The 17924-nt window shown below is 47.2% G+C and overlaps 1 long non-coding RNA gene across 1 annotated transcript; it reads left to right on the top strand.

Moving 5' to 3' along the window:
• Nucleotides 1-1396: 1396 nt before the first annotated feature.
• On the top strand, nucleotides 1397-17648 carry LOC147584184 (uncharacterized). Its single transcript, XR_015253608.1, has 2 exons — nucleotides 1397-8695; nucleotides 9409-17648. It is a non-coding gene; the product is annotated as an uncharacterized LOC147584184 (long non-coding RNA).
• Nucleotides 17649-17924: the final 276 nt, after the last annotated feature.

Here is a 17924-nt window from a genome sequence, read left to right as displayed (position 1 = left end):
ACTGAGCTCTCCAGGGCTGTCCGAAATGCCCACAAGTGTCAGCAGCGTCACCTCCTCAGGGAAGCATTCTTTGCCCTCTGCACCCAATGTTACCCCTGTCCCCCAAAATCACACACCCTGTTTTATCATCTTTTTGACACTTAGTCCTGTCTGATAGCTGGTCTGGTTTTTCTGTATATCTGATTCTTACCTGTTCTCCCTGACTAGGATATAAACCCCAGATGTCAGAGAACATGATTGTGTTCTTCTCCACTGGATCCCCAGCCTGTGACATGGTGGTCACCAATTTCATCGGTCACCAATATTTGTAGGCTGAGTAAATGAATCTTCTTCCAGTCTGATCTCCCTGTGATGATGGGACCCAGTAAAGGTAAACCAATGAAACTCACCATGTGTTGGGCCCTGTCATGACTTTGGTCTCTGTGATGGACAGGTTAGGACTGAGTTAGGAAGATCATGACATTTGACCCCTGGGAGCCAGAAGACCAGCTTCCAGACAGACCTCAATTTGTATCTCTTTCTTACAAGCTGGGTGACCATGGATAATGCACTTTACTTCTCTCAACCCTCTTTTTCCTCATCTGTAGAGTGGCTATAATAATATCTGCACATTCCTCAGGGACTCCTGAAGAATCAGCTAAGAATACATTTTTACAGAAAATGTCATTCAGGTAGTTACTACTCTTTAAAGCCTTGTAAATTCAGATCCTTCCTCCTCAGGCAGAAATGGAACGATCACTGTGGCCAGGGCTAATGTGACACCCAAAGCCCCCAATAAAATAACAAATTTATTTTTCAACCAAATCCACAGAAACACTTGGTCTCGTTAGATGTCAGTATCCTGTGCAACAAAAGGGTTGACAGAGTGGCCTTTAGCAGTGAGTATGGGGGATACATCCTAGAGAAAAGAGGAAGGAGAGTCACTGCTCCTGTCCTCCCTCTGCTGCAAACTCCCCTTGCCCAAAGCAACACACATCCCCCATTCGTTCAACATCTCACACATCTGTGTTTAGCTCCTCAGGAAGCCAAGTCAGCAACATCTTGTCCTGAGATGTGGCTTGAGTATGGCCTGCCCCAGGGGGCCTTCCTCTGGGTGAATCTGTGTAATCCGGCTTGCTTGTGGACAGAGGTAGGTGGCCTCTAGCTCAGAGAGGCAGGCTGCAAGTGACCTTCTCTAACTTGACTCTACAGGTTTGTTTGCAAGAACACAGACACGCGAGTGGCCCCTGACAATATGTGTTCCGACATCATATACGGGGCATATTTTGCTCAGAAACATGCCCTGTTAGTTGTTGAAACCTTTTTTGCATTCCCTGAAACAAATGACACTATAGTGTATTTTCTTTTGGGGGGCAGTAAATAAAAGTCTTTTATGTTGACAATGATAATATTATATTCTGCAATCTATTTGCATTTCTCTATTCTGTGGATTTTATTGCTTGGTATAAATCCCCAGGCTGAGGCACATTAAGCTTCACTGAGGGAGAAACAGTGCATTTTATCAAAGGGCTGGACAGCTACGCGCACAAGATGTCACCTGCAGGGATTGGTTTTTGCCCAGATGTGCAGGGAATATGTATAGGGGGAAAGAAATGTCCGTGCGTGTGCAGGTTTTGGCAGGTGCGCATGAAGCCTGGAAGGATTTTCTTTGGATCCACAATCAAAATGGATTTCCAGGAGGGACCTTGTCTGAGCACATGCCTCTTTCATGTGCTGCATATGGCCCCATCCCGCCAGGCAGGTCCTCAAGAAAGCGATCGGCACCTGCTTCAGCTCTGGCCAGAGCTCGTTGGCCCACGTGGTGGGCGGAAAACTGAAAGGAGGACAGAGAAGCATCTTAGAGACTCGAGGAGGAGTTGAGTCTCTCACCACCTTCCTGCAGGTCGTCTGAATACTTCTGAGCACAGGAACCTCTTCTCTCAACAGGCAAGTCAGTAGTTATTGAGATAAAACCACAACACAGACTCGAGCCAGGGTTAATATCAACCATCCGCTGTCCACAGAGCACTGACTGTGGGCCATGCATTGTGCTAAGCACTCTCATTTAATCCTTACAACAATCCCTGTGAGGTAGGTGCTACTACTACCCCATTGTACAGATGGGGACACTGAGGCCTAAAGTTCCACAGCTGGTAACTTGCAGAATAGAAATTCCTCCCCTGGGCCGTCTGACTCCAGCTATAGCTATTTATGGCAGGAGAAAAATAGGCTAAGTGTGTCTTAAAAAACCATCAGTTGTGGTCACACAACCACTCCAAATATGAAGAAAACAATGAAACAGCAGTGGTAATGGGATAATAATATTATCCCATTATATCGTGGGATTATGTTGTCTTGTTGTCTGGCATAAGTTAATTTCCATAATGTTTTTCTATTTCAGTCAAAGCGGTCTTCTTTTTTTTTTTTTTTTTTTTCCTCTTCTAGTGACGTTTCCCAGGTGTAGAAAGTGGGAATATGTCAGGCAGCTACATTTGAGAGTCTTTGTCTCTATTAAAGAGTTTGATTGTAACTTCACCCCAAATCCCTTGGAAAAGACCAGACAGTCCCTGCTCCAGCTCCACTTGGAAGAACATCGCAAACGTGGTGGTTTCTGGGCCACTGGTTAGGTTAAGCAAATGGGTTTCCAGACATTCAACCTTTAATGGGAAAGTTCTGTGGCTTGGATCAGTAAAATCATAAAGTGCTCATTTAATTATGTTTCAAGCCCATTTATCTGTTTTTGAGTCTAAGGAAGATGTATTCCATCAGAAAGGGTAGATACAAGGGATGAGTAAATGATTTTTCTCTTTTTTCCCTTGACTCATTTGAACAGCTGCTTCCAAATTGAACCTTTAAGTATGGCATTTGTGAGTGAAATTGCCCCCTTTTATTTGCAAGGTAATTGAATCTCATTTTTCACTTTCCATTTCCTTCTAGAAGAATCAAAATGTTTTTAGAACTTGGCTTCTCCGTGGGCGATTTTATAAGGTGGGAACTTCAGCATCATACAAGAGACTGGTGTGCTGATGGCATTCAGGACAATTCAAGACAAGGGCAGTCAGGCCTGTTCTCTGCAGCTGAACCAACCCCACCAACCCCTGAGAGCATATTGATTTCACTGTGTTTGCACTTGAAACACCAAAGGAATGTCCACACCTTGTCCTTGGGCCAGGGCTGAGGGATAGGAGAGGTAGACCTTTGTCACCCTTGAAGAAGCTGAGGGGCACTATCACTCAGAGGCAAAGCCTGGAACCGTGAGCTAAATTGGCTTAGATTTGTGTCTCCGAAAGTGCTGGACAAATGAGAGCTGATTTTAGGTGGCAGGTGGATGGGACTTTAAATGATCTTGAATCCCATAGTAACATAAGACTATGTTTCCAACTGTCTTTCAATTCTTCTGATTGCATAAAGGGCAAAGTCTCCGTTTGATGCTCTGCCTTTAACATTTTTCTCATCTTGTTTTTTAAATAAAAGACCAGGCCTGAGTCTTGGGCCTTTAGAAGGTAACAGTTTATGGTTTCCATTTAATAACATTGTTTCATTTTTTATTGTTTTGTTCTTATGATAACTTTTGACTGATGGCATTTTAAAGGTCGGATATAAAGTTTTATTTTAAGACAATGGGTTAAGATTTTTTTTTACTTTTTTTTAAAGGTTATTTATTGATTTTGAAACAGAGAGAGAGAGTGAGAACTAGCAGGGGAGAGCAGAGAGAGGAAGAGAGAGAATCCCAGGCAAGTTCCTCACTGGCAGCATAGATCCTGATGCAGGACTCTAACTCATGAACCGTGAGACCATGACCTGAGCCTAAACCAAGAATCAGATGCTTAACTGACTGAGCCACTGAGGCGCCCCAAGATTTTTTTTTTTACTATTAGTAAATGATGTTTGTGGTTGTGGCAAAACTCACCTGCATGGCATCTGAGCGCTACAGCCTGGGATGCACTGGTTTCAGTGGACCAGCAGGAAACTGGAGGAAGATTGGTTTCTCCCAAACTCACAGATGTGATTCCCAGTCATTCCTCTGCCCTCACCAACTGGGTGCTTAGCTCGCTTGAGCTTCAGTTTTCTCATCTGTAAAGTGGGTGTTACGAGCAGCTGTAGGAAAGCGGGCTTCTTCTGTTTCCTAAGACCCAGACGCTGACCTCTTGGTGGAGCCTCAGGAAGTCAGGCTCTCTTCCTTTGAGGTTAGTTGCGTCCTGTTTCCTTCATGCAGAGGCTCTGAGTTTGCCGCTGGGTGGGAGAAAAAGTGAGTCACAGTTCATCACCCCTGCAGCCTGGAGGAGAAGTGTGCTCCCGAGGCCAGAGAATCAAGCAAACCCATCTGACCAAGATGGCTCAGCAGCATGAAGGCCGAAGATTTGTGCACAGGCAGGCTTTCCCTTCTCAGGCAACAAATCTTTGGCAATCGGAGGCAGGCTCTGGATTAAGCTTAATTAAAATTCAGTCTTAATTAGGGCCATTACTTAAAATCAACTCTATGTAATGAAGCTGTGTAATCATAATTAAGCCCAGAAATGGAATTAGGAAGCACAGAATGTTAAAGCCAAACACAGATGGGCCCAGGGCCTATGAGGACAGAGACAGGACTTCTGGATTCAACAGAATTTCAAATAGCTAAGGACCAATGATTGCATTGATGCGAACCTTGATGGCCATCAGGACAATCAGAAAGAGGATTCGGGATACATGGGACCCCAAGATGCAAAGCTTGTGTGACATTACAGGCAAGAGGATGGGGCAGCATCAGGCAGAGGGGACCAATGTATGTTGAGGAGAAACAGGGGCACTTAGCAACATTTTACATTGACAACTTCCTCTGTATCCAGCACCGTTCTGTTGTGTGTGTGTGTTTTTAAATGTATGAGCTAATTTTATTTTCACGATCACTCTGTGAATGGGTATTATTATTTCCTCCAACTTACAGATAAGGAATCTGAGGCTCAGAGAGGTTAAGTAACTTGCCAAGGTCATGCCACAAGTAAGTGGCAAATACTAAAGGCTGCACAAATGGTACTTATTATTATAAAGGTACTATCTGTCTGTTTAACTCTGTTGGTCAGAGTTAGTAAAACCTACAAACAACACATGTGCAGAAGCTATACCTAAGTCCCAAGTGAGGTCACTTACCCATGATTGTCCCCAGATCCAAAGCCTATGCCTCTATTTTATTTTTTTTAAGTTTATTCATTATTTTTTAAGTTTATTTATTTGAGAGAGAGAGAGAGAGAGAGAGAGAGAGAGGCAGAGAGAGGGAGAGAGAAAATTCAAATGTCCACGCTGATAGTACAGAGTCCAATGCAGGGCTTGATCCCATGAATTGTGACATCATGGCCTGAGACGAAATCAAGAGTTGGATGCTTAACTGACTGAGCCACCCACGTGCCCCAAGCCTATGCCTCTAACACTGTCAGGATAGGTCAGGCATTTAGGTTCAGAGAGGAAGGTACTATCAGGTACTAATTCCAGAACTGCAGAGCTGGAGGGGGAAGAGAAAGGAAGAGAGAGTTCCATCTGATACTTGTTTTTTGGCTTAGCATTTTAGTTTTCCTTGCTCAGGAGACCCTGGGAATTATACTCAGGAGTGGAAAGGGGATGTTCGAGCACCGGTAGCTTTCCCTCCCTCCCTGAGCTCCCTATTGTTCAGAGCATGGCTCATGTCTCATACCTCTTATGCCATCATCTATCTGTCTATCTATCTATCTATCTATCTATCTATCTACCAGCTCTTACACCGTGTGTGTGTGTGTGTATGCACACAAATACCATGCTGTCCCAGAAATACTGTCCAGTCTAGGGTGCCCTCTCAGACTCTTGTTTTTGCTCTCAATCAAGTCAGACCAGCAGGAAGGACTTCTCCATGCCCAGATTTAGAACCAGATATGCCATTGGTGCTGGAAATGTCCTGTGGTTCATGTTTCCCAAACAGCCTCAGGCCCACCCAGAGATTCCTCTCAGTGTCACTCACTCCACAGTGCTCACCTCCAGTGATGGGGACATCACTACTTACTGAGTTAAATCCTTCAGTTCTGGAAGATAGTGTAGAAGGGACATTTGGCTTAGGCCTAGGCCTAATGATCATGAAGGCCTTCCAATTCCAGACTTTTGATATCATCTCTAAATGAGTGATACACACAATCCATATGTGGAAATATTCGTTTGTTAAATGCAAATGTTTCAGTCATATCACATTTTATTTTATTTTTTTTGCAAGGATGTGTTAGCCTTCCCCATTTTTTTATATACCAGGAACCTGATTGTAAAAGAAGACACATCATGGCCTGGTCCACTATCTACATCTAGGAGGCCCCAGGAATTATCAAAGACCTTTCCATTGCAGTGTTTCCACTCTGTGTGGAGGGTTAGGGAACATTGGCTTGGTGAGTGCCTCTTGCTTATGCCCTGGGTGTCCTTAGCATGGAGGCATGGGAACTAGAGGGAGGTCTTGCTCTGATTAAAAGGGGTTTAAGTTTGCTGCCCAAGACCAACATTACATAGCCAAGAGCACTGCTGTTTTGAGGAGGAGGGCAAACTGTGGGGGGAAGAGAGGCAGTGGCCAAGTCAGGTTTCTCAGGATCCTAGAGACCCTGCTTGGTAAGGAACGGAGCAAATTCCTTGTGCACATGCCAGGCCGCCGAACCACACAGTTCCAGGGGCACCCTACGCGTGGTGTTCTATGCAAATGTCTCCCAACGGGGTTGTGCCACATGGAGGCCCTGATGCAAACCCCAATCCCAAAGGGCACTCCCAAAGTAAGCTGGTGCTACATGAGGGGGCTGAACCCCAGATTGCAAGGTATTCACAGACACTGGCTCATGAGGAGGCCACCGTCCCTCTCCCACCCATGACCTCTTTGTCCTTTATCCTGAGAGCATCTGCCTCTATTTACACTAAATAGCTCCAATGCCGTTTGCTGGTTCCTGTATTTTGGGCAAGCTGAGCTGGAGGCCCCTGCAGCCGGTCTGAGCAGGTAGCTGTGCTGGTGATGGTCACGCGGAAGGTCCTGCTCTTCCAACAAAGTTTAGCAAACACCTTATCTCCCAGAAAACAGATGAGGTAATGTTTATGAAAGATCACTCTGTCCCTTTCCACTGGGCTGAGGGGTGCCAGTGTGACCAACTTGTGCCAGAAGGTGGACTCTCCTCAGCCACCTTGCTCCCCCATTCTCCTCTCCTGCTCCCTCATTTGGGTAGGAAACCTCACTTATGTCCTTTCTCACCGTAGATGGTGGGAGAACAGGACTCTCCATTCTGGACAGTCCATTCAGGACTCACCTTGGCCTTTGTGTCCCCACTTTTCAAGGCACATTCACAGCTCCCTTATGTGAGGAAACTGAGGCAGAGAGAAGTAAAGCATCTTGGCCAAAGTTACAGGCAGGGTGGTGGCTGCACTGGGGACCCAGGGTCCTACTTCTGAACTGCTTTATTTGTGATCACCATTCATTTAAAGATTCCTTATTTTTGAGATGGCTGGCTGGATGGATGGGTGGGAGCTAGCCATAGAGACAGATCAAAGAAAGATAGCTCACAAGCAAGTAACAGGTGGAAAGATAGAGATGATTGTGTAAGTGTAGATGGTTCCTGAAGGATACAGAAAAACACCGTGGACAATAGTTGCTCCAGGGAAGGCAATGGGGAATCTGGGTGAGAGAGACTGCTTTTTATTCTTCTTTACCTTTGCTTCCTCTGAACTGTTGAAGTATTTTTCTTGCACACATATTAGTTTTTTAAAATGTTTGTTTATTTTTGAGAGAGAGGGAAGGAGAGAGAGAGAGAGACAGCAGGGGAGGGGCAGAGAGAGAGGGAGACAGAGAATCCCAAGCAGGCTCCACACTGTCAGCGCAGGGCCTGAGGCAGGGCTCAATCTCAGGAACCGTGAGATCATTACCTGAGCCAAAACCAAGAGTCAGATGCTTAGCTGACTGAGCCACCCAGGCACTCCTGTACACATACTAGTTTTAAAAAATTCCCTTTTCTACTTTTATTTGTGGTATGATTTTCATGTGTTTGTCCACAGGAGAGATTGGAAGCCCACACTCCAGGAAAGTCACAAGAGGCTCTAGGAAAAGAACAGCGGTGGTGGAAGGTGGGTGACATTCAGTCTTTGGCGTCTGAGAACCCATGTGGCTGCCCCGGTTACCTCTATCCCTGCCTCCGTTCCTGGAGGGCCTGTTTGCAGAGCAACAGCAGACATGTTTATTTCACCGGTGCTTGCAAATAGGACTGATTGGAAACCACCTATATCCCCACAACTTAGAACTCGCTAATGATCTTCAGCTGCATAATGGAATACCATGCAGTCGCTAAGAATAAATCAGAAATCCTATACTTTCTGCGTTCGGTGTTAGATTCCACAGCGGAACAAACACCTCTTGGCTTATGCAGTCTGGTTTCATGGATTGCACAGGCTCCTTGGTTGATCTGAATGTCAACCTGGGCTGGGGGCTGCTGTTCAGCGTTTAGGGTTCCTCTGAAGGGAATGCAGAGAAGTCAAGTCAAAATGTGCCAAAGATGTTACCAACAATCATGTCTTGGTTGTGATACTTTGAGTAACTTATATTATTTTTCAGTTTTTTCCTTCCATTTCCAATATGCAAATATACTTCCTAATTAAAAAAAATAAACGTTTATAAAGAATCTTGTAGATAAAGAACAATAACAGAAATCACTGCCCAGGAGGACTGGAAGGAAATAAGACAAAATGCTGCCTTTAGATGGTAAGATCATAGATGATTTTTTTCTCCTTATCTTTATATTTTTTTGAATCTTCCGCATTTGATATGTTTACTTGCATAATTAGGCATTCATATTTAAGATGGCTTTTTTTTTAAATGGGTGGAGAGGGGAAGATAGATGATGCTATTGAAAAGCCAGAGCGTCAGACTCTCCAACGCCTGTTCATGTTAACTGGTTGCTATTTCATGGGCCCCTAAAATGTACAAGTCACTGGGCTGGGGGATACAGAGGTGAAGGAGATGTGAATCAGTCAATCAAGAAAGTCACAGTTCGTTTGAGGAGATAAAACCCTTTCTGGTACAAGATACAGGGTCTCATCCTAGAGCATAGGCTATCAGAGTAATTATCATAATGCTAGGGAGAAACTTCTCTGCGTGTCTTAACCGTGTCAGTTTGGAGCCTCAGTGTCCTCTCCTGTGAATGTAGCCTACCCCACAGGATGACTGTGGAGGTCACATGGAGCTGCATGTCCGGGGCTCAGCAAGGTGCTTTGCAAACAGTTCATCCTCAGCACGAATCACCATTGTCGCCATGGCTCTGGGCACCACACCTGCTATTTAGAAGTCAGGTTTACACAGATGTGACATACCTGGGGTCTGAACCCACCTTTATCTGATCTCAAAGTTAATGCTCTTGCCCCAACCAGCCACTGTATTTCCCCTCTAAGTTTGACCTAAATGTCTTCACCCTTCAGTCTGGCCAGGAAGAAGATCTACATGTTCATGAAAACATCAAAGGAGAAATAAATGTGAAAGAACATCAGGGGAAGATGGACTCATGTCTTGGAGTAAGATCTTGCAACTTTGTCATTTTGTAGTTTGTGTCTCTTGGTGGAGGAGATTCCATCCACAGCCAGTGGTGGTGATCCAACACTGCTGGGCCATTCCTGGTTCCCTTGCTGTGAGTGTGACACAGGGTGCTGGTCCGCTCTGGCTGAAGGGAAGAGGGTCATGAATGGAGAGCAAGGGGAGGCAGAAGGGTGGGCCAGTGGGATCCGGGAGAGCCCCAAGGAGCTGGGCAACCAAAGCCAAGAGGAGCACACCAACTGCCCATGGGCTAAGGTCGGAAGTCTGGGGAAGCTGAGACAAAAAAAAAACAAAAACAGGGGTTCAGCAAGGGGCACACAGATACTCAAAGCAGAGGGGAAATTCTACTTATGGACCTTCATGGCATTCCAAAATTAGTTAACACCTGGGAGAGGCTAAATATTGATAGTTTTTCTCCCTGTCCCTCTGGCCAACTGTCTTTTTAGGGGTCCCCGTTAGCCCCATTGTAGCTCAACCCACCTCATTCCTTTCCATTCTGTTCACCCCACTCTGTGCCAAGCGCTGCTTGGCGACACCAGAGGACTGTGTGTTGGGATAAGGAAGAAACAAGGTAAACGTATTACATGACTAGTGCTGTCTTTCGGGCAGGGGCAACAAGGTAGCTGATGGGCTGAGGTGGGCAGGAAAGGCTTCCAGAGGAGCAGGTACTGAGCTGAGTCCTCAAGGACACTGTGAGCAGCCTCCCAGCACATCTGAGAGAGGAGGGCGATTTCTGGAAAATACATAAGAGTGACGGATGCCCCTGCCATGTGCCTGGTGGATGTCAGCTTCTGAATTGCAGGTGTGTTCAGAGGAGATCTGGGGCCATGAGGCTACCACACAGGTGGAGTGGCCTCCAAAGGGCATTGACTGACCTGCTGAGGGATCTGTAATGAGGGGGAGAGACAGGTCTGATTTGAACTTGGCAGTGGGTGTCCATGTGAGACAATATGGAGAGGTACCTCTGTTATCCTCGGTATTGTGTCTTCATTTGGGGGAGAAGAAATTCTAAATTTATCATTTAATCAGATGACTTTAGAAAAGTAGCTATCTAGGTGCTGAGAAAATTGGTTCATTCATTCATACTTCATTTATTCTTTCAAAACAATGCTTGTACCTCAGTTTATATTTCCTACTGCTTAAATTTCTGTGGTGTCTACACAGATTGTTAAGGCATTGTTCCAATCTCAAGAACCTTAAAAACAGAAGGAGGGGAAGGTGAGGACTAACCCCATGGTGTTAACCCATAAACTGAGCTGGTCACATCACCACCTCACCACTACTTAAAATGTCCCAGTGGGTTTCTATTTCTCTCAGGAAAAGTACAAACTTTTATCCAGGCCAAAACATCCCTCTATGGCCTCACCTCCTGAGACCCATCTCTTAGCACCTCCCTTCTTTTCCCTCCGTGCCAGCCTCATTGTCCTTTATGTGGTCCTTGCCAGACTGTCTTCAACCACAGGCCCTTGACACATGTTGTTCCCTCTTCCACTGTCATCTCCCTGGGTTCATGTGCACTCATCCTTCTAAGTGCACATCAATGCTGCTTCCTCGGGGTAGGCTTTCCTGGTCTATTTAAATTGACTCCGACCTTAGTACACAACTCATACTCCATATTACATCCTTCATAAGTCTTATCCCAGTCACAAGAATTTTTCATTAATGTACATGATAACTTTATTAATATTTGTATTCACCAGACTGTAAGCTCCATGAGAACAAGGGCTGTGTCTTTCCAAAAAATCAACTTTACTGAGGCATAATTTTTGTGCAACAAACACACCCACTTCACACGCACATTTCAATGAGTGTTGACAAATTTACACAAAAATGGATTCACTGTGTAACCACCAACACGGTCAAGATGGGGAACATTTCCATCGCCTCAAAAAGCTCCTCTGTGCCTCATCCCAGTCAACTCTCTGCTTTGCTTCCTGTCTCTATAGATTAGCCTTTTCTAGAGTTTCATATAAATGGAACCATGCAATAAGCATTGTTGTGTCTGGCTTCTTCCATTCAACATAATGTTTTTGAGAGTCATCCTTGTTGTTGTATCAGTGGTTCATTGCTTTTTGTTGCTGAATACTCTTCTCCAGTTGGTTCATGGAAATTGCCTGTGTCTCTTCAGGTAAGCCTTTAGCTCCTTAAGGACAGAGGCCACATTCTTTGACACCTCTGATACTTGGTGTGGGCCTAGGCACATAGGAGACCTTTGGGAGTAGCAGAGTCCATCTTCCCTGACCCAGGGCATGGGAGTGGCCACTCTGTACCCACATTCAACAGTCACCCTGATACTCACAGTCTTCCCCTCCATGCCCACAGGCTGACCTTCTTGGCCCAGGGCTCCCAAGCACATTTACCTCCTTCAGAATCAGTCTGATGCCTCTCACAGCAATGCAGAGAAGTCCTGGGCCAGCCACAGCAGCCTGGGAGATCACAGGCAGATCAGATCCCTCTGACACTGGGCACGTTGATTTCCTTAACTGCCAAACAGAGACACTGCTGTCTACCTCACAGGGCCACTAAGTGGGCACATGTGTGTGGAAGTGCCACTTGAAGTAGAAAACACAATACTACACAGTAAGAGTGAATTTAATCATTTAATGGAATTAACAATGGCCTGTGTTACTTGGGACCCCTTTTCCCTCTCAGAATCTTCAGTTTCTTTACCCATCAGATGAAAAGTTGAGCTAGAGTTCCCTAAGATGCCTTCTGTCTTGAACCTTCTTGGATTCTAAGGTGCTGGAATATGAGACAAAGGGCCTGATGATCCAGAATTAGAAAAAAAATTTGTGTGATTTTTTAGAAAACAACTGACTTCTCTGAAAGTTCTCTTCCTGAGTAAAGGATTCAGCTCTAGTTGTGAGAACAAACCAATGTTTTTGCATTAATAGCCTTAAATCTGCCACTCTTTCCAAGCCTGTCATGGAAAGTACTAGAGCTCCTTTCTTCCCATGTGCTGGCTGGTGCTATGTGGCACGTCTTTTGCTGGACTAGATCTTTGATGGGTCCCCATTACTGGAAGAGCAGGAACAGCCTCCCCTTTTGCAAAAGCCAGTAGTTCAGTTCAAATGACTCTTTGTGGGCCCTGTCACTCAACAAAGGATTCCTGAGGGCCCAGGTGTGTTAGGGGCTTTATAAGTGTTGTCTCTCTCTCTCTGCCTGTGCTGGTAGTCTTAGACCAAAATTTAAGATGGAGAAATGGCTCAGTGAGGTGTGTAAATGATCAAGTTGGAACTAAATCACCAGGTCCTCCTTTCTGCTCTAATAGGCCCTGCACTAGGCCCAGGGGATTCCAAAATAGTTCAGTCACACTTGAATTCTTAGAGGCCAGGAAGCGAAAGCAATAGTTTAATATTTATTGAAGAGAAACCCAAGGCTGTCAAGGTTGTCACTAACTCACCATCTCTTTCAACTCCCTCATTTTACTGATGAGCCGACAGGGGTCCAGAGAAGTGGTCTGACTTGCCTGGAGTGACGCAGCCAGCTGGCTGCCAGCAGGAGCTGTTACCCAGGCCTCCTGACTCCCAGATTGGGGCTTTCATGGCCAGAGCATGCCCTGGGGCAGAACGGGGACTGTGGCCAGAAACAAGGAAGTGTGGAATTAGGAACAAGGCTATATTTCCAAATCACTGTCTCCAGCATGCCGGCTGGGAGCGAAGAAGAAGAATGGCGTTCTGGGAACCAGTCAGCAGAAACCATTTCATAACTGCCCTTAAAATAGTACAATGCTGTGTCCTTTTCCCGTGACCTCTGGCAGACTGCAGGACAAATCTCAGAACAACCATTTTGTGAGACTGCATTTCCTTGCTCCCCCCCCCCCCCCCGCACCGAGACCCTCGCGTCAATGTAAAGACCCAAGGACCTCGGAGTAGCAATTCCCATTTTGCAATCGGTACCAACTCCGTTTGCTATTTGGTCCCAAACCCCCTTTGTTTTGAAAAATCTTGGCTAACTGTTAGGTTGTGTTTATTAATCAGTCCCCAGTTATTTCCCCCATTCTATCATTCTCAAAGACAGAGCCTCCAGATCAGTGTGAGGTGATCAGTGAATCGGTGGACACTGGCAAGGGCCCTGAGTGCCCACCACCCATCAGGGCTCATGCCGGGTAAGCATGCAGCCACCTTGGCTCCTTGGATCTTCCCACCAACCCTGGGAGGTCGGTACCCATTTTCCCCACCTCAAGTGCAGTGAGCAGCGTTCAGGAAGGCCATCGTGCCAGGACATGGCAGAGCCAGGAAATCTGAGCCCTGCGCTGTGCTGGCAAGGCTCCCCCATTAGCCTGGGTGTCTTACCGCCATCAGAAAGAGCACGCAGGCACTCTGAGCCTCGAGCCCCTGACTGCCTCTAGGGGAAGCCCTTCTAGAGTCTGAGGTGTCTGAGGAGCTGTGGAGGGGCAAGGTAAGATCCAGAAGGACCCCCAGCCATCCCGGGAACACTGGACAGGGCCACACAGGGCTCCTCAGCAGTGGGCATGGTGACTGCTCAGCCAACAGGACACAGGCTTTGCACAAGCGGGCACATTCCCACAGATGACTCAGGAGGCAAGACGATAGGATGGGGTTTGCAAGTCAGACCCAGACGGGCCCATCTCATAGCTGTGTGAACTCGAGCCTTGCTTTTCTCACCTGTAAAATGGGGCCAATACAAGCTACCTCAGTGTTACTTCAGATGATCTGGTGAGAGAGGTGTTGCCTGATGCCTGGAAGATAGTTAGGGCTTAATAATTGAGAGCTGCCCTTCTTGATGCAGGGCGGGTGTTCCTCTGAGTCCCCCTTGGCCACAAACTTGGAATATCCGATTTCTGCTTCACCCAGAGTCTGCAGCACAGTAAGACTGTAGGCGGCTGTGACCCAGGTCATCTGCACCGGCCTCCAGAGCAGCCCTCTGTGAGCCACTGACGCCCGTTGCCAATCGGGGTAGAAGCATGCCTACTCCATGCCACGACCTGGGGCGGCCCCCATGCCAGGACAATGGTGCTGGAACACTGACCTAGAGAAGCTGACCATAAATGGGGGTAAAATGGGGGTGCTAATGGTTCAGAAGTTTGTTTTTAGGGAAGATTTAATGAGGTAATATAGGGAAAGGACAGTGCCGGGCTCATAATATGTGCTCAGTAAAACTTAGCCGTAATCATAAGAATTATTATCTCCTAGTGGCCAAGTAATATCTTATTCTCTCAAAGGCCATGTAGGGGTGCAATCATCACTTTCCCATTTTACAGATGGGGAAGTCAAGGGGAGTGGCAGGAACCTCCCCAACACACAAGGTGTAGATCCTTTCACTTGCACCCCGTGGCCATCCAGGTGGCTCTGGCTGGGCTCTGGGCACCCAGTGGGCAGTGGTGAGGTGGTGCCTTGTGCGGGAGCAGAACCCCTCGAGGCTCTTCGACCTCCCTCACCCTCCCGGCCATTTCAGACTTTCCCCCCCCCCCCCCCCCCCCCGGCCACTTCCAAGCACGCCAGGACTCAGGCACAAAGCTGCAAGAGCTGGCCTCCAGGGGGCAGCAGGAGCCTGGGAAACTCTAGGCTGGCTGAACTAGGAAACCGAGTGCCACAGGCTAGCCAGGGTGCCCTGGGGGGAATGCTGACCGGCTGAGGGCCATGCTGCCTGTGCCTGGAGCTGAACTCAGGGCTGGGATGCAAGAGAGGGGGAGGACGGGAGGGCACTGAACTCAGATGCTCGGCCTCCTCCTGGCCAGCTTGTTTCTGTTCTGCTCAGTAAATAGAGGCTGCACTGATCCAGGTGCCATGGAGGATTAAATGTGCACATTCCCAGCCCTCCAGAAAGTGAGGGAGGCCAGTGCAGCCTGGGGAGTGCAGGACCAGGGGGTTCAGGTGGGGGGTGTGGGGTGCATCATGACGGAGTCTGTCAGAGAGGGCATCTTCCAAGCCACCAAAGACCATGCAGAGACCAGGATGTTCCTTAGAACTGCACCTGGACCCCTCTGGCCTCTGCCTAAGGAACTTGCTCACCACCTTGTGGTTCTAGGGTCCGTGAAGGGCCAGATTCCTGGGCCTTCCCCAAGCCTTGGAGTCAGAAGGTCTGTAGTTTTAGCCAGTTGTCCAGGGGACCTTTGCGCAGGCTCACATCTGACAGCCTCTGCTCTGAGGCCACAGAAGGGATGAATACAGCTGTTTATTGATCTCTCCTTGCCAGGCCCTGAGCTAAGTGCTCTTTAGATACCATTCTATGTATTTTCCCCCCTTCACAATATTCCTTCGTCTGTTCTTTACAAATAACGACCTGGACTATGTCTCAGAGAGGTGAAGCGATGTGTCCAAGGGCACACAGCACTTAGTACCTGAAGCAGGATCAGAACTCAGGGCAGTGTGGTTCTAGAGCATGCCTGCTTTCACTCTCCATGTAACCAAGCATGGGTTAGAGAAGCAGCAAAGGCTGTGCCTAGCCCATGGCCAAGGGAAGGAGCCAGGATGACCTTGGACCCAAGAGAGGGGCCTATCTTGGACTCTGCAGCTTGGGGCCTGGCACATAGCAAACACTGAAATGCTTCGACTTCTGTTTTTTAACATTTGGAGACAACAGGGAGAGCAAAGCCTTCTGTTCTCCCCTCCACCCCGGTCCCTGCCAGAGATGGTTCTGTCCTCCTGGTCAGACCAGAGTCCATGTGGCTCTGGTCTCGAACCCTGTGCATCTTGGCAGGAAAGGGGGTGGGGGTGGGAAGAGAAGGGTCTGGGTCTAAGGTTCCCTGGCAATCTGTTTTCCGACTCCTGAGCTCCTTGGAAGCTGGACCTTCCAGATCTATTTCCTTCAGTGTCATTATCTGAAACATAGATCTCCTGCGTCTGGTCTCACTGGCAGTTTGCAAGTATTCTGTGAGATCATGTGGGAAGAGAGAGGCCTGCAAACCCAGATGCGCAGTTCAAATGTCTACCATTACTCAGGACAACTGCTCAGAAATTGGGATCAGTGTGGGGCCATCAGACGATGACCATCTCTCTACCCCACTAGTCAAATAAGATTCAAATAGTCCACTGGAATGGGCCTGTGGCGGCCTCTAGCTCTGTTAGTTTAGACAGCCTCTCTCATCTGTGCCCCCTCACCCTCTCTAATCTGTCTCTTTCTTCATCATTCAAATTAGTTATTTGAATGACCAGAAGCCCGGATTTCCTTCCCGGGCCCAGTGGCCCCCAACTTGCCCAAGAACTCTCTTCCCTCGGGCTTCTGCAAACTGAGAAATTCCAAGATTCCCACCATGCTCAGTCGCTCCTTTGGCCACCTGACACTGCCTGCTCAACACAGGGGGCCCACAGGTCATCAGCGAAGCACCCACTTCTCCCCAGCCTGCGGAGACAAGAAAGAAAGAGGCCACATGTGCATCCTTAGGCTTCCTACACAGGTGCATCTCTTCTGTGCTTTGGCCAAAGGTGGACTTAGAATGTTGATGGAAAAGTCACAGGGAAAAGAAACACACAGAGATAGTAATAATGCTGACGGTTCCTGAGCAGAGAAATGACCTTCAGACGCTACTCACCTGTGGTGGCACCAGATCCCTTTCACCTTTGGAATCTCTCTGGTCTTCCTGTTCCAGAACATCTTCAGCTCGTGGCTCAACCTGCAGGGGCAACTATGACATGGTGACAGCTCACTGGCTCCTTAGAGATGGGCTCATGTCTCAGAATCCCCCAATTTGGGCAAGTGCTTTCCTCTCTCGGTGCTTCCATTTGCATATCTGTAGGATGGGCTCTCCCTACCCCTGCTCCCCTGATCTCAGATTAGTGGGAGGGTCTGATGAGATGGCCTGTAGATGTGAATGCTCCACACTTAGCACACGTGGGCCCCACCCTCTTGCCGAATCTCCAGGCTTTCTAGAATGTTGTTAATTGGTAGTGAATAAATCTCTGACTCCTCAAATAAGGATAAAAAGACTACTTTCATTTGACTTGACCCTGCAATTCTGGGACTCTAACCAGTAGAAATGAAAACGAAGGATGCAAGGATATGGATGATTATCACCACGCTGGTTGTATTTGTTACGAGGGGACTAGAAGAACCCTACAAAACTAATATGCATCACTAATGGAGAGGCGGAATAAACTATGGTATGACGATCACTCTGTTGGATTAAGCAGCTATGACAATAAAGAAAGTTTTCTTTTTCTTTTGATCTAGACAGACAGCCATGATGCATTCAGTAAAAAATACATGTAGGGATATATGTATAGTGTTATTTTAAAAAATATCCTTCCTTTCCCCTTTACACACACAAATTGTGTGTGTGTGTGTGAGAAACGAGATAATGTCAGAAGGCCAGTGCACAAAAAACTCCTCAGTGAATGAAATGAGAGAATTAAGTCTGATAATCCTACCATTTCCCTCTCTCAAAACGGGAAGTGTTTTCATATTGCAGACTCTCTACCCTATGATTACCTCTGAGAGAGCG

This window comes from Puma concolor, chromosome A1 (genome assembly GCF_028749965.1).
Source record: "Puma concolor isolate L17-30 chromosome A1, mPumCon1.1.hap2, whole genome shotgun sequence".
Taxonomy (NCBI): Eukaryota; Metazoa; Chordata; class Mammalia; order Carnivora; family Felidae; genus Puma; species Puma concolor.
This window is presented reverse-complemented; position numbering and strand designations above follow the sequence as displayed.